The sequence below is a fragment of the Diabrotica virgifera genome, chromosome 10 (assembly GCF_917563875.1).
Source record: "Diabrotica virgifera virgifera chromosome 10, PGI_DIABVI_V3a".
In the NCBI taxonomy this organism is placed as follows: Eukaryota; Metazoa; Arthropoda; class Insecta; order Coleoptera; family Chrysomelidae; genus Diabrotica; species Diabrotica virgifera.
Genome location: NC_065452.1, coordinates 135,319,603 through 135,334,697, shown reverse-complemented (window position 1 = coordinate 135,334,697; position 15,095 = coordinate 135,319,603). Strand labels below are relative to the sequence as shown.

Below are 15,095 nucleotides of genomic sequence, written 5' to 3'. Positions count from 1 at the left end.
GACGTAAAATCTGTCACGGTAAACAGTCAAAAATGATCAATCGTGCAAAAACGATATTTAAATGCTTTATTTATAATGAATAATATATGAGCGCACTTATAACCGGCCAAATAACGCAAAAGATGGAAAACATATTAAGTTGTAATATAAAAAGAGATGAACCTAGTGGAGATGTTAAATTTAGCGATAGTAAGTTATAGATTGACATTATATTGATTGTTTTCCACCTTTAGACGTATCGGACGAGTTTGAGAAATGCCACTGTCACAGTGACAGTTTTAGTTGACATACTCCTCTGATACGTCTAAAGGTGGGAAAAAATCAATATAATGTCAATCTATAAGTTACTATCGCTAAATTTAACAACTCTACTAGTTTTGTTCCCTTTTATCTCACAATTTAATATGTTCTCCATCTTTTGCGCTATTTTGCCGGTTATTAGCACGCTCATCACTGTATACATATATTGCGAGTTTTTGGCAGTGATTTTCCCTTTTTGCCAATTTTGCCAAGTTGGCCGATTTTGCCAATGAATTTCGCTTAAGAGATTTTTTATATCTTTATATATTTCAGAATATTTCAAATTATAAGGATATTCTTCTATATTGCAACATATATTTAATACTGAATATCTTTTCTCCGGAGCGAAATTCAAAATTTTTTTATATACCTCGTATAAAGTATATAAAATTGATGATGGCTGCATTATAATATATAAAATATTATAATATATAAAATCGCATATAAAAGGTTTTAGACAATTCAAAGCTATTTATGAACAATTGCTTTTTTTTTCGCAAAATTGATAATAAAAGAGTTATCCTACTTGTAAGAAATAAAAATGAAGTTTAGAATTTAATTTCAGAAAAATTTGCATTTTTTTTTAATTATAATGATGTAATTCCGCACTAAAACATATTTTTTGATTATTAATACCGTTTTATAATAACAATTTTCGAAAGGCCGAAGTCACTCTTGGACGAAATTAACATTTTTTGACATAACTCGTATAAAATTGACAAAATTTGACATCTGATGGTTGAATCATAGTATTTACATCATGCAAAACTTTTTATAAATAATAACTTTTTTTCGTAAAATTAGTAATAACAAAGTTTTACACATGCTCAATTATTATCCATAAGTAGACGCTGTAAAATTTTAAAAAATTAGGCAACCCCAATTTAGAACAGGCTTTTTACAGGCACCCCTATTTTTACATATCCTATAGGCTTTGCACTTACCGATAGTGTTAATTTTTTTTGTTAAACACGTCAGTCAAATTTATAAAAAAAAAATCCTTTTTTAATTATTAATTAATTATAGTCAGAACAGGATTATATCAGGCACCCCTTGTTTTTTATAATGTTGAACATACTAATTTACATATAAAATAATTTTTTTTCATTAAACAGATCGGTGCAGTTCGACCTTATATCGTATCCTCTACTAGATCCATAAAGTGCTCATTTTGACCCCTCAGCAAAAAGAATATTAGTCCAGTCACTAATATCCCAATCGACATGTTCTGGTGCAAAATTTAAACGTGCCATACGGTGTGTCTTCGTTAACAGTGGAGCAAAGCAGACGTTCTGACTCTGATTTCAAATTCCCTTAATCTGTTTCTAACCGAATTGGCACTTCACGAACCGAACATTAACGCTAAAGATTGCAGTGAATACAGAACAATATCATTAATAAGTCACATTCTCAAATTATTCTTGAAAATAATACATGGTCGTATAAATAAAAAACTAGAAGAAGGAATAAATGATAGTCAGTTTGGGTTCAGAAACGGACTAGGAACCAGAGAGGCGTTATTTGCTTTTAATGTGTTAGCTCAAAGATGCATGGACATGAATGTGGATGTGCATGTTTGTTACGTTGATTTTGAGAAAGCTTTTGACCAAGTAAGACATGAAAAATTAGTCCAAATTCTAAAGACAAAAAGCATAGACAAAAAGGACTTACGAATAATAACAAACCTTTACTGGAATCAAAGAGCACAAATTGTAATAGATAACGAACCCAGTCCAGAAATTTAAATCAGGAGAGGAGTTCGGCAGGGATGTATTATGTCTCCATTACTCTTTAATGCATATAGTGAAGCCATTTTTGAAGAAGCATTGCTATCTCAAAGTGAAGGAATACTAATTAACGGAAGATCTATTAACAACATAAGATATGCAGATGACACCGTGATTATGGCAAGCTCTGCTGAACAGCTTCAACTACTACTAAACAAAACAAACAATTTCTGTGAAGAATATGGACTAAAAATGAATATAAAACTAGGAAAGCAAACATACAAACAAGCATACATTTGGGAAATGTACCGATAGAAAAGGTTGATAAATACAAATACCTAGGAACCCTGATTTCAGAGAAAAATGATCAAACAACAGAAATAAGGACCAAGATAGAAATAGCAAGAAATGCGTTTGTATAAATGAAAACAGTTCTCTGCAACAAAGACCTTAGCTTAGAACTGAGAGTAAGAGCTTTGAGCTGCTACGTGTTCTCGATACTACAATATGGACTTGAAAGCTGGACATTAAAGCAAGAACACATAAATAAGCTACAGTCATTTGAAATGTGGTGTTAGAGCAGGATGCTTAGAATAGCATGGACACAGAAGAAAACGAACACGGAAGTATTGCGGGAAATGGGTAAACAATGTGAAATAATTAACACAATAAAAATAAGAAAGTTACAATATCTGGGACATGTAATGAGGGGACCACGATATGAAATGCTAAGACTGATAATACAGGGAAAGATAAGAGGCGGAAGCAGTATAGGAAGAAGGAGAGTGTCATGGTTAAAGAATTTAAAGGGCTGGTTTAGATGCAGTTCCATAGAATTCTTTCGAGCAGCGGTGGATAGAGTAAAGATAGTGATGATGATATCCAACCTCCGATTAGGAGACGGCACTTGAAGAATAAGAAGAAGAAGAACCGAACATTACGGGCCACGGGCTGTGGAAAGATCATTTTGCAGTTGTCTAGCTGTAACATGATGTGTACGCAAACTCCGCAGATGTAAATAACATTCATCTGCTGGGTTCGTGCACCTGGAAAGTCCTGGAACTGGTATTTTTGTGTATCCACCACTTTCTCTATACGTTCTTAAAGCTCTTGAAACGCTGAATTGGTGGATTTCCATAACTTCAGCAAGATATTGCTGCGATCGGCCATCTCCAATTAAACCTACAATTTGGGCTGCTTGTTCTGACCTTATATTACTCATTTTTTGTAAGAACGCACCTCCTCATTGAAAACTCAAGCAGACATAAAGCACAGATCAAAATCTCGAACACAAATGTCCAACATAAATATTCTTCTTTAACAACGTTTTGTTTCTTGTTTTTTTTTTTCGGCAAAAACGTGCTTCAACTTGAAATTTTATGGGTTTGTAGACACCTAAGAAGACGATAGACGGGTATTATAAAATTCTGCTAAAAATTGAAAATTATTTTTAAAATTTTTTTCTGTTTCAAAAATTATGCGATACTTTTTGCGTTTAGTGTAGGTATGGCTTACACTACCGAGCCAAAATCACAATACCGGTATTTGGTATTTAAAATTTCAAATACCGGGATTCCGGTATTAAAACAGGTATTATGAAAAAATATATACACGTTATATTTATACTATCCTCAGTTGTTATATCGACTTGTCATTAAATAATATATGAAACCTATTAAATTTTGTTTTCAAATGAGTAGATGTTTATATAAGTATTAGATAGAGAGTAGGAATACATAGATACAAAAAATGTGGAAATAGAAAAACTATATATTTGATTCTAGGATAAATTTTTCATATAATAGGATAGCACTTTTACTTATGAAATTTGCTATTTGTAAATTAATTTAACTTTAAAACAAAGGAGGGACGGAGGAGGACGTAAAACGGAGAATAGGAATAGCTCAAAACACATTCAATATGCTAAGGAAAATGTGGTCTTCACGTCAGATGACAATTAATACCAAGATAAGGCTATTCAACAGCAACGTGAAGACTGTGTTACTATATGGAGCAGAAACTTGGAAAGTGTCAAGAAAATGTATCGGACAGATGCAGGTATCCATAAATAAGTGCCTAAGGAAGATTCTTAACATTTACTGGCCAAACCGTATATCAAACCAAGAGCTATGGACAACAACTAACCAGGAACCTATGGAAAAGAACTAACCGTAGAAACGTAGAAAAGAAGTGTTGAAAAGAAATTAATGCTATTGGGGAAAACCTGGGCAGAAATAAAGATCAGTGCAAAAGATAAGACAGAATGTAGGCAGACAGTTGACGCCCTATGCTCCGCTGGAGTGAAGAGGAATAAGTAAGTAAGTAATATTTTCAATTATTATAAATAATTCAGAAAATAAGTGAGCCTAATTCATACACCACAATACACAAAAAAAAGAAAAATAGATCTAAAAATGTAAAAACAATTCTGATTGATAAATCTTACAGCTTTTTAAAAATTTAAGAATTTTTATATAACTCATTTTATGTACATACATATTTGTATATTCTAGATTTAATAATTTGGTTGTAGAAACTGATATAACCCTTCGCCTTAAATTAATGACTTTTATGTGTAATAAACGTGTTTAATAAATATTTTTTACAATGATATTGGTTGTTTATCTTCAAAAATAATTTCTTGTAATAGCAAAAAATATTTGAGAAGAAAGTTTATTGTGCATCAATTCACTTTTTATAAATTAAGCTAATATGTACCGAAATAGCGGTATTTTTATTATAAATACCGGTATCGAATACCGGACAAAAATCGTCCGGGATTCCGGTATTCGGGATCCCGGAATCCCGGTATTGTAAGCCCTAAGTGTAGGTACATTGTAAATTATGATTCGGGAGTGCTCCTATATAGTAGCATTTAACGTGTCTTGGTTTGTTTATTTCTACTGTATCTTGATTGTAAAATGTAAATTTAGTATAGATCCTCCATGCTACGCCACTGTTTTCCTTAAATATTGTATTTAAAAAACATTTTGATCCTTATCTAAAGAAGAGTTTATCTTGGATTTAATTATCATTGTTGAAGTTTTAAAAGTTGACATTTAATAAAAAACCGTCAGAATGATTTACATTTTATAAAATGTTTGAAGTTAACCCGAAATAAAACTGATATTCTTGCTGTAGTGTGCTGTAGTGAGAATTAAGCTAATCCTAGAGTGATAGTGACAAATGGTGATTCCTGCTAAATGTTTCAAATGAGCATGTGCTGTAAGTTTATGTATTTGATTATTTCGAGTGATATAATTAGCTATTTACAATTAACTATAAAAAATAGATCGGCACAAAGTCAAACACCTCATGCTAGTAACGTCAGAAGGTAATGAGTACATGCTAGGATTATTCTTAGATTTGTCTAGACTATTATGTGTAAACTGCCAAAAAAATTAGCATACATATAGTTAAAAAATTTACAGAGTAAACAAAGTTGGTTGTCGTTTATCGATGCAAGACAAATTTGTCCTTAGAATTTGATTGAAATATGTCTGTATAATAATATTACTACTACTACTACTACTACTACTACTACTATCGGTTTACAGCGTTCTCCGACGCCCTCCGAGTCCTAACATCTTCCTGTTTAAACATAGACCTGGAGGGATTTCTCTTTCCTCTAGTTCTTTTTCAATTCCCTCCCTCCAGCTTCTTCTCGGCCTTCCTCTTTTCCTTCTCCCCTTGTGGTGTCCACGCCAAAATCTGTTTAGGGATCCTAGTCATCTAGCATTCTCTGTACAACTGTACATGGCCGTACCATATTAGTTGTTTTATGTTTATGGCATTAATTATTGTATGTGTGACTCCCATCATTTCTCGTATTTTCTCATTTGGTATCCGATCTCTTCTTGATTTGCCTCATGCTCTTCTCCAGAAGTCCATTTCTGTTACTAGTAACATTTTCTCTGTTCATTGTTTCAGTGGCCAAACTTCACTGCAATATGTGATTACACTTTTAAGTACGGTATTTTATATGAGCTGTTTGTTCGCTTTAGATATTGTTTGGTCCCATAGAATGTCGTTCATCATGGATATGGCTTTTCTACCCTGTATGTTTCTGTCTTTTATAGCAGCATCGAGTGTTCCATATTGAGTTATCTTCATGCACAGGTACTTGTATTCATCACAGTGTTTAATTTCTACCCCATCGTCTAATGTAATGGACGGCTTTGTCCCTCCAATACACATGGCTTCAGTTTTCTTAATGTTGACTTCGAGACCCCATTTGCTATATTCTTCTACTAGCTTTCACGTCATGTAACTCAAGTCGTCATAATCCTGGATCAATCAGATTTTGGTCATCAGAGAATCATAAAGTGTATAGTATTGTCTCGTCATTGAGAGGGATTTCCATGCCATTACATTCTTTTCCACAGTTTGAGTGTTTCGCACCCTCAGTAATATAAGGGCTCAACTCAAAATTTGTGTTAATTGTGATTTTGAATGATATGGGCACAAAATGAAATTCTCTACCGGTTAGCATTGACAGAGGGAGAAAAAGAACATGAATGGTTGGGTAAATATATTTATGCCTCTCTCACACTCTCCCCGGCCACCTCTGGTTTTTACTGCTACAAGGGAGCAATCAGTAACATGTCTTTCTATGACGAAAATCCTGGTTAGTTTGTGTTTTAACATTCTGTATTATATAGAATAGTTTTTAGTTGAGCCGTTATATTATGCAAAATATAGTAAATAAATGGGTTTAATTCATAATAGATCGTTATTTTGCATAAACAGTGACAGGGCATTAATAATATAAGGGATCAAACTTAAACAGTTCCCTATTTCTGTTATGTTTTTTGTACTATATGGGACTAACTTGAAAGTATTTTGTTTTCAATTACATGTAAATAATGGAATTTATTTATATTATTGTTTTTCTCATTGCTATTTATAGTGCAATTATCAAATAACAAATCTGCCAAATTTCACATTTATAACTTAAATAATAAGCATGTTATTTGAAAAAATAGCTATAATTTTGGAAACCAGAATCTTTAAACGCGATTTCGCAAAAATCTACTTTTTTGAATTGTGCCTCTATATTACTGAGGGTGCGGTTTGTTCTAGATAAATTTTGAAAAGGGTAGGCGAAATGCAGCAACCCTGCTTCAATCCTTTCGTGACATTAAATCATTCAGACATCCCTGATCCAGTTTTAATTTTTGCAGTCGTTCCAACATACAGACTTTGGACTGCTTTGATAATAGCATGTTTAATGTTGGTTTGCTGTAGGGTTGACCATAGTTTGCTGAGGGGCACACTCTCATATGCTTTTTATAACTCTATGTACACCAGTTTGACGGCTGTTTTTTATGTTCTTTATTGACGGCTGTTTTACTTTATCGTACTATATACGTAGTATAGTATAATAGATAAAGTTATAGGATCGTGCAAAAAAAATTTTTTAGATTTCACTTTTTTTCGACGTTTAGTCTAAAGTCCCCCTGAGTCTAAAAAGCAAATAAAAAAACATGTCGGAAGTATGTACGTACCTACGTACGTATGTACGTACGTATGTCGCCACCGCCCAGCAAAAACTACCGGACCGATTTTGATGAAATTCGGTATAAGTAAGTTTAAGAGAATTTTGTCGAGAAACTAAGCTTTTAAAAAAAACCTCTCAAAGGGGGGCCGAAATAGGGGGGTTATTTAGGGCCCATTTTTGCAAATTTTGACCGAAATGAATGAAATTCAACTCAAAGTAAGCTCATCGATGCGTAAATAAAAATACGGAATTTGACATTTCCAAATTCAAAATGGCGGCCAACATGGCCGACCGCCCACCCGACACATTTCCCTACCTATCTAAAAATTTGTTTAAGATAAGTTTAATTTAAAAAAGTCGTTATATAGCCTAAAGATGGGGCTATAAGAAGGATGTTATCGTTTTTCAGAAAAATTTACGGGGTTGCCTATATTTAAGGGGTCAAAATTTGACATAAATTTGAACTAGATTTTCTCAAAAATGGCTGCAAGGAATTTTCTTATTTTTTGATATATTTTTGATATCCTATCGGTAAATTGAATGACATTAGTCAGATTTCTTAACTCCCCATAGGAGGGGAGTTATGAGTTTTTTATAAAAAAATATTCGAGTACCCGTAACTTCCTTCTTAATAGAAACTAAAATTTGAAATTTTGCAGACATATATGGTACTTTATTATCTATTATCAAAATAAATTTTAATAAAAATATCGCTTCCGATTGAACCGGAAAGGAATAAAAAATCTTAATTTTTTAGATACGCCCTATATATTTTTACATATTTTAAAAGAATGAAAAATTACCTTTCCAATGACATAAAATTCATTGCTGTAGCTCAAAAACTCGAAAAGATACGGTAAATAGAAATTTTGCTATAATCTTATGTGTGTCCTCTCTCACGTGATCATAGCAGGGCATTATTGTAGGGCAGTCAATGAGGGTATTTGGCTCCGAATTCCATCCTACTACATTGATATACTTGATATTTTCACAGTAAGTAGGGAATAGCTCAAGAAACAAAATCTACCCTATATACTATGGCGCTTTTATCTTGGGGCGGTTCCCACTTCTTCAAGGGGGTGGAAAATTTGTTGGTCAAAATAAGCACGGAAGTGGCTTAAGAACCTATTTCTAAGCAAAAACTGGTTTATTTTAAAATTTACCATTTTCATTGAAAAATGACACCTTTTCGGACGGATTTTTTGTGAATACCTTAAAAACTATGCATCGACCTAAAAACACTATATAAAACATTTTTTAGATTATAAATAATAAAGAGATTCGTTCCTTCGTAAATGTTCTATTTATAATACAAAAAGAGATATGGTAGGTGAAAATAGTTTGTTTTTTGGTGCATGCTCAAATTGGTGTATTCAACTTGAAATAACGGAGGAACGGTAGGCTTTAGGTGTATAATACTACCAACACCTTTTATAGTGTTTGAAAAGGCCTTTAAAACGAGCACCGTTAAATGTCGGTTACATACAAATTAAGCGAGATATGGTGCAAAAAAATATATGACTAATGTACTTTAAGGAAAAATGAAAAGTAGATACATTTAACTCTCCATCCACCATAATTTAAAGGCATTGTTTTTCTTTTGCAATACCTTTTAATATAGTGTTATTTCTACTTTCAAAAAGTTGAACGAGTTTAAAATGAATGGTTTTTGTAAAAAATGTGATCAAATTATAGAACGAATTTTTAAATTTTCTTAAAAATCTTTCTTTTTCTCCATGTAATTCGAAAATAAAAATATTTCACCCCTGAGAAGTGGTGGGAACCGCCCCCATGATAAAAGCGCCATAGTATATAGGATAGACTTTGAATTATGAGATTGGGCTACTCTCAAAATTTCATTAAAATCCATGCAGTAGGATAGAATTCGGAGATAATATCTTGTTCTTAATCTCGCGCATTGACTGGCGTAATCGAAATAGAATGAAATGCAAATATTGTAAACTATTAATTTCTCAGAAAAATGAACTAACTTGAAATGAAAGTATGACTATAATATTCTATTAATTTATGCAATAATCTATACATCTATAGTGTGTCCCCGAAATATGGCATCGAACATTTTCTCAAATGCAGGAATTAATGATGCGTAGAACCATAAAATACTTTCAAGTACAGAAGGTGTTTCTAAAATATCAAAATAACGAGTAACTTTGTTATTTTTATAGAATGCCAGTATCTAGTACGATAACGATAATAGATCGGTACGATAAAGTTCTCGGGCGACCCTTCCGTCCAGCGTTTTTTCTCAATAACTTGTGTAACAGAGTACAGGTGGTCTACTGTGAACCGCTCAGATCTAAAGCCAGCTTGCTCCTCTGCTTCTTAATCTCTAAAGTCATTTTCTATTTTGTTCTTAATAAGTTTCCCATACATCCTACTTATTGTGCTGTTTACCGCAATTCTTCTGTAATTTTCACACTTATCATTGCTGCCCTTTTTGTGGATGGTTGACATAATAGATAATTTCCATTGTTTTGATAATTCGGCACCATTTAAGCAGTCTAAATTCGTCTTTTTCTAAATTTAAGCAGTCTTAGAGATCGATGAAGATAAGCAAGAACGAAAACTGCCAGATCTGTTCACAGATATAAAGGAGGAAGTGTCATGTTCTATAAGTTTAGTTGTGTGTATTATACAGGGTGTAACGAAAATACAGGTCACAAATTTAATCGCATATTCTGAGACCAAAAATAGTTCGAATGAACCTAATTTACCTTAGTACAAATATGCACATAAAGAAAGTTACAGCCCTTTGAAGTTACAAAATGGAAATCGATTTTTTCGAATATATCGAAAACTATTAGAGATTTGTTATTGAAAATGGACATGTATAATTCTTATGGCAGGAACATCTTAATACAGAATTATAGTGAAATTTGTTCACCCCATAAAAAATTTATGGGGGTTTTGTTCCCTTAAACCCCCCCAAACTTTTGTGTACGTTTCAATTAAATTATTATTGTGGTACCATTAGTTAAATTCAATATTTCTAAAACTTTTTTGCCTCTTAGTATTTTTTTGATAAGGCAGTTTTTATCGAGTTGCGGCTTCTTTTTTAATATGTTTACATAAAAATTTTATGGGGGTTTTGTTCCTTTAAACCCTCCAAATGTTTGTGTATGTTCCAATAAAAAACTTTTACTGCGGTACCGTTAGTTAAACACAGTGTTTTTAAAACTTTTTTGCCTCTTTGTATTTTTTCGAGAAGGCACTTTTTATCGAGATATTGCTTCTTTTTTAATATGGTTCAAAATATACCTAAAAATGTAAATCATAAATAAATTTTTATATTATGTATTACCAAGTCTCCATAATCGTACTTTGCCATATACAAAAATATTGTGGTGGATTTGAAAAATATTCAAAATATCTCGATAAATACTGACTTTTCGATAAAGTACTAAGAGGCAAAAAAGTTTTTAAAATATTGTGTTTAACTAATGGTACTACAATAATAATTAAATTGGAACGTACACAAAAGTTTGGGGGGGTTTAAAGGAGCAAAACCCCCATAAAATCTTTATGGGGTGTCCAAATTTCACTATAATTTTTTCTTAAGATACTACTGCCATAAGAATGTCACATGTCTATTTTCAATAAAAGATATCGAATAGTTTTCGATATATTGGAAAAAATCGATTTTCATTTTGTAACTTCAAAGGGCTGTAACTTTTTTTATGTGCACATTTGTACTAAAGTAAGTTAGGTTCAATCGAACTATTTTTGGTCCCAGAATATGTGACTAAGTTTATGACCTGTATTTTTGTTACACCCTGTATATATTGGCTATAAGGCCAACTGCCCATTCCTCCGGAATTTGCTCCCTGGTCTATATTAATATTATTAGATGATGGATTCTTCCCCAAAGTTCAGATCCTCCATGTTTTAATAATTCTGACAAAGTTCCGTCCATCCCTGGCGCTTTATTGTCTTTTAGTTACTTTATTATCTCAACCACTTCTTCATAACACGGATTTTCAATACGCTGCTTTGCTGTATAATATACAGGATGGTTCATCTTATTCGCCTCGGTCTCTGTACGGAAAACCACTTGATATTTAAAAAAATTTCTTCAAAGAAATATACAGGGCCTTTAATACTACAATCTAAAAATAATCTGAATTATACAGGGTGCTCCAAAAAAGAGTGGTATATCAAAGTTATATTTTTTCTTATGGAATGCCCTATATCTGATGACATTATTGAATTGACCTTAAAAAATAAGCTATACCTAAATAAAGGGTGGTTTGATTTATTTCGATTTTTATAAAAATGTAAGGTTTTAGAAAAAAAAATATATACGAATCTAAGAATCAGTAACAAATTCTTTCTTGGATAATAATAATAGACTATTTAGCATACTTAAACAGATGCTTATTGCAACAATATTTCATACAAGGTGGTCAAAATATGAGATTGTTCTATTAACAAATTCAAGCTGTAATAAGTTACTTATTTTAAATGGAATACCCTGTATCTTACTAGTCTATCACGTAGAAAATTTACTTAGCTTTCAATTTGTATTAGGGTTTTCTATACCTATCTTTTTAGAGGGTGGTCAAAATATCAGATTGTTCTATTAACAAATTCAAGCTGTAATAACTTACTTATTTTAAAGGGAACACCCTGCATCTTACTAGTCTATCGCGTAGAAAATTTACTTAGCTTTCAATTTTTATTAGAATTTCCTATACCTATCTCCCTTCATTTTTTAAATATTGCTTAATTTGTAAGCTTTAAAAATTAGAATTAAGTACCTATGTCGTGGTTATGTACAACACATCACCAACACCGGCAATATAATTAAATATCTTAATCACTTTCATTAATAAAATTCACATTTTCATCATTTAATCACACAGAGTGTTCTTTTAAATGACATACATACTCGATATTCTATTCTTTACAATGGAAGATATTTAAAATCTCTTCAATTCCATGTAAACATTCTCAATACACATGTTATTCTGTAAATACCCATTTTTACATATTTTTGTACAATATGATCGTTGTCGTCAAAATAGCCATTGTATTTAATTGTTTGTAATTGCGATTCAAAGATGCAAACAAAAAGTGGTGTTCTTAAATTTATTTAATAACCGTTGGGTTAAGATATGGACAATACTTATACGGTATGAAATATAATTTAAATATCTTCCAGAATACGGCATCTAATATAGGGTATGCAGTTTAATATAAACATATTATTCAATGTCACATGTAGGCCAAAATCAACTAAAATAATACAACACTCTGTGTGATTACATTATAACAATGAAAATTTTATTAATGAAAGTATCTTGTCTAAGTATATTGTCGGTGTTGGTGATGTGTTGTACATAAGCACGACATAGGTACTTAATTCTAATTTTTAAAGCTTACAGATTAGGAAATCTTTAAATATTTAAAAAATGAAGGGAGATAGGTATAGGAAACCCTGATAAGAATTGAAAGCTAAGAAAATTTTCTACGCTATAGACTAGTAAGATACAGGGTGTTCCATTTAAAATAAGTAAGTTATTCCAGCTTGAATTTGTTAATAGAACAATCTAATATTTTTACCACCCTGTAAAAAGATAGATCTAGGAAACTCTAATACAAATTGAATGCTAAGTAAATTTTCTACACGATAGACTAGTCAGATACAGGGTGTTCCATTTAAAATAAGTAAGTTATTACAGCTTAAATTTGTTAATAGAACAATCTTATATTTTGACCACCCTGTAAGAAATTGTGTTGCAATAAGCATCTGTTTAAGTATAATAAATAGTCTATTATTAAGATTCAAGAAAGAATTTGGTACTGATTCTTAGATTCGTAGATATTTATTTTTTTCTAAAACCTTACATTTTTATAAAAATCGAAATAAATCAAAACACCCTATATTTAGGTATAGGGAACCCTTATCAAGGTATAGCTTATTTTTTAAGGTCAATTCAATAATGTCATCAGATATACGGCATTCCATAAGAAAAAACATAACTTTGATATACCACTCTTTTTTGGAGCACCCTGTATAATTCAGATTATTTTTAGATTGTAGTATTAAAAGCCCTGTATATTTCTGTTGAAGAAATTTTTTTAAAATATCAAGTGGTTTTCCATACAGACAACGAGGCGAATAAGATGAATCACCCTGTATATTGTCTTGTCTTGTTCATTTTCATTGTCTGCATTTAGGTTTTCTTAGAAGTAGTCTTTCCATCTCTTTTTAATTTTTTGCTTTCTGTTAGTAGTTCTCTATCTTTGTCTTTGCATATCGTCAATTTTGGTCTAAATAACTGTGTGCTTTCTTTTATTTTTTCTCCAACTTTCGCACCACCTATCGACGTGATTTTGAGCAAACCCTATGAGGACTTCTGCATGTCATTATGTTGCTCCGAAAGCAGTGTCATCTGCGTCAAGTAGTGTTCGTGTGTTTCTATTACGTGATTTGGGGAAGTCACTATTATAATATATGTATTGTGTATAGTACCTATGGGTGCAAAGACGGAACCTTGTGGTACTCCTGTAGAAGTGAAGGGTGTTGCAAATTGACTTTTGCCTTTTACCGTGATTTTGTGGTTAGATATGTAACAGTGTATTAATCTGGGAAAGCAGTATATGTCACTATTGGCCGTATTGCCGTTTTATATGTTTTTATTTAAGACCCCTACATGTAAATTAAAAAATAATTACAATGTTATTTGTCGGTACTGTTTACCTCGGCGATTACTTTATTTATTCAACAATTAGTTGAACAATTTTTGTGATATTGTGTCTCCTTGTCTAATTCCACATCTTAATTTAATTAGTTTGATGTTTATAAATTACAATAATATACACTAATAATGGAAAATAATTAAATATTACGTATAAACACAGAGAATATTGATAACTCAAATTGAAAATTAAATAATTTTATTGTTTTAGTGGTATAATTAAATTTGCTATAAAGAAGTTAATGAAAAATAGCATCATTACAACATTACCTCTGCTAGCTAATAAAATTTTGAAGGTCTACACCGCTAAAATTAATAATTTGATCACAAGCAATTTCTACCTTCACGTATACTGTTTTAGCTATTATTATATATTATACACAATCGATCTAAGAGACTCATTAATAGTCAGCCCGGGGTGCTATTGTTCGAAATGTGTACTCACATAAACAAGGGATCATTGTATAAAACAGGTAGATTCCTTGTTTATAGAATTTTACTACTCGAACAATAGAACCCAGCTAAGCTGAATATTAATTAGTCTCTTAGATACACTGTAGTACTATGGGTCCCGGTGAATTCGTAACTATTTTAATCCGCCATCCTAATTACAGGCCAACTGGTAACTCTGACGCGCAGGTAATTTTTCGGTAACCCATCAAATACCGGTGAATTTGTAACTTTCTTTTCTAAGTAATTACTAACGATGTTGATAATCTAATACGGTATTCCAGGTATGTACTTGTATAAATTACCCTCTTTAAAGGTGGTGTAAAAGTTATTCATCATTTATGTATTGTCTCTTGGATGAGTTACATGAGAAAGTCGAAATATTTTTTTTAATTA

The 15,095-nt window shown here is 31.7% G+C and overlaps 1 protein-coding gene across 4 annotated transcripts in view; it reads left to right on the top strand.

The window, feature by feature from the left end:
- The window catches only part of LOC114339285 (galactosylgalactosylxylosylprotein 3-beta-glucuronosyltransferase P), a 182,248-nt gene that overhangs the window by 45,587 nt on the left and 121,566 nt on the right, over positions 1–15,095 (top strand). Inside the window, exon 1 of one of the 4 annotated variants that reach the window (XM_028289909.2) lies at positions 5,093–5,252. The exons of 2 other annotated variants lie outside the window; for them this stretch is intronic. The gene's annotated coding sequence lies outside the window, so the exon portion shown is untranslated. Of the gene's footprint in view, positions 1–5,092; positions 5,253–15,095 lie in introns of those variants that run through there. One more of the 4 variants, XM_050663382.1, reaches the window with a different exon arrangement.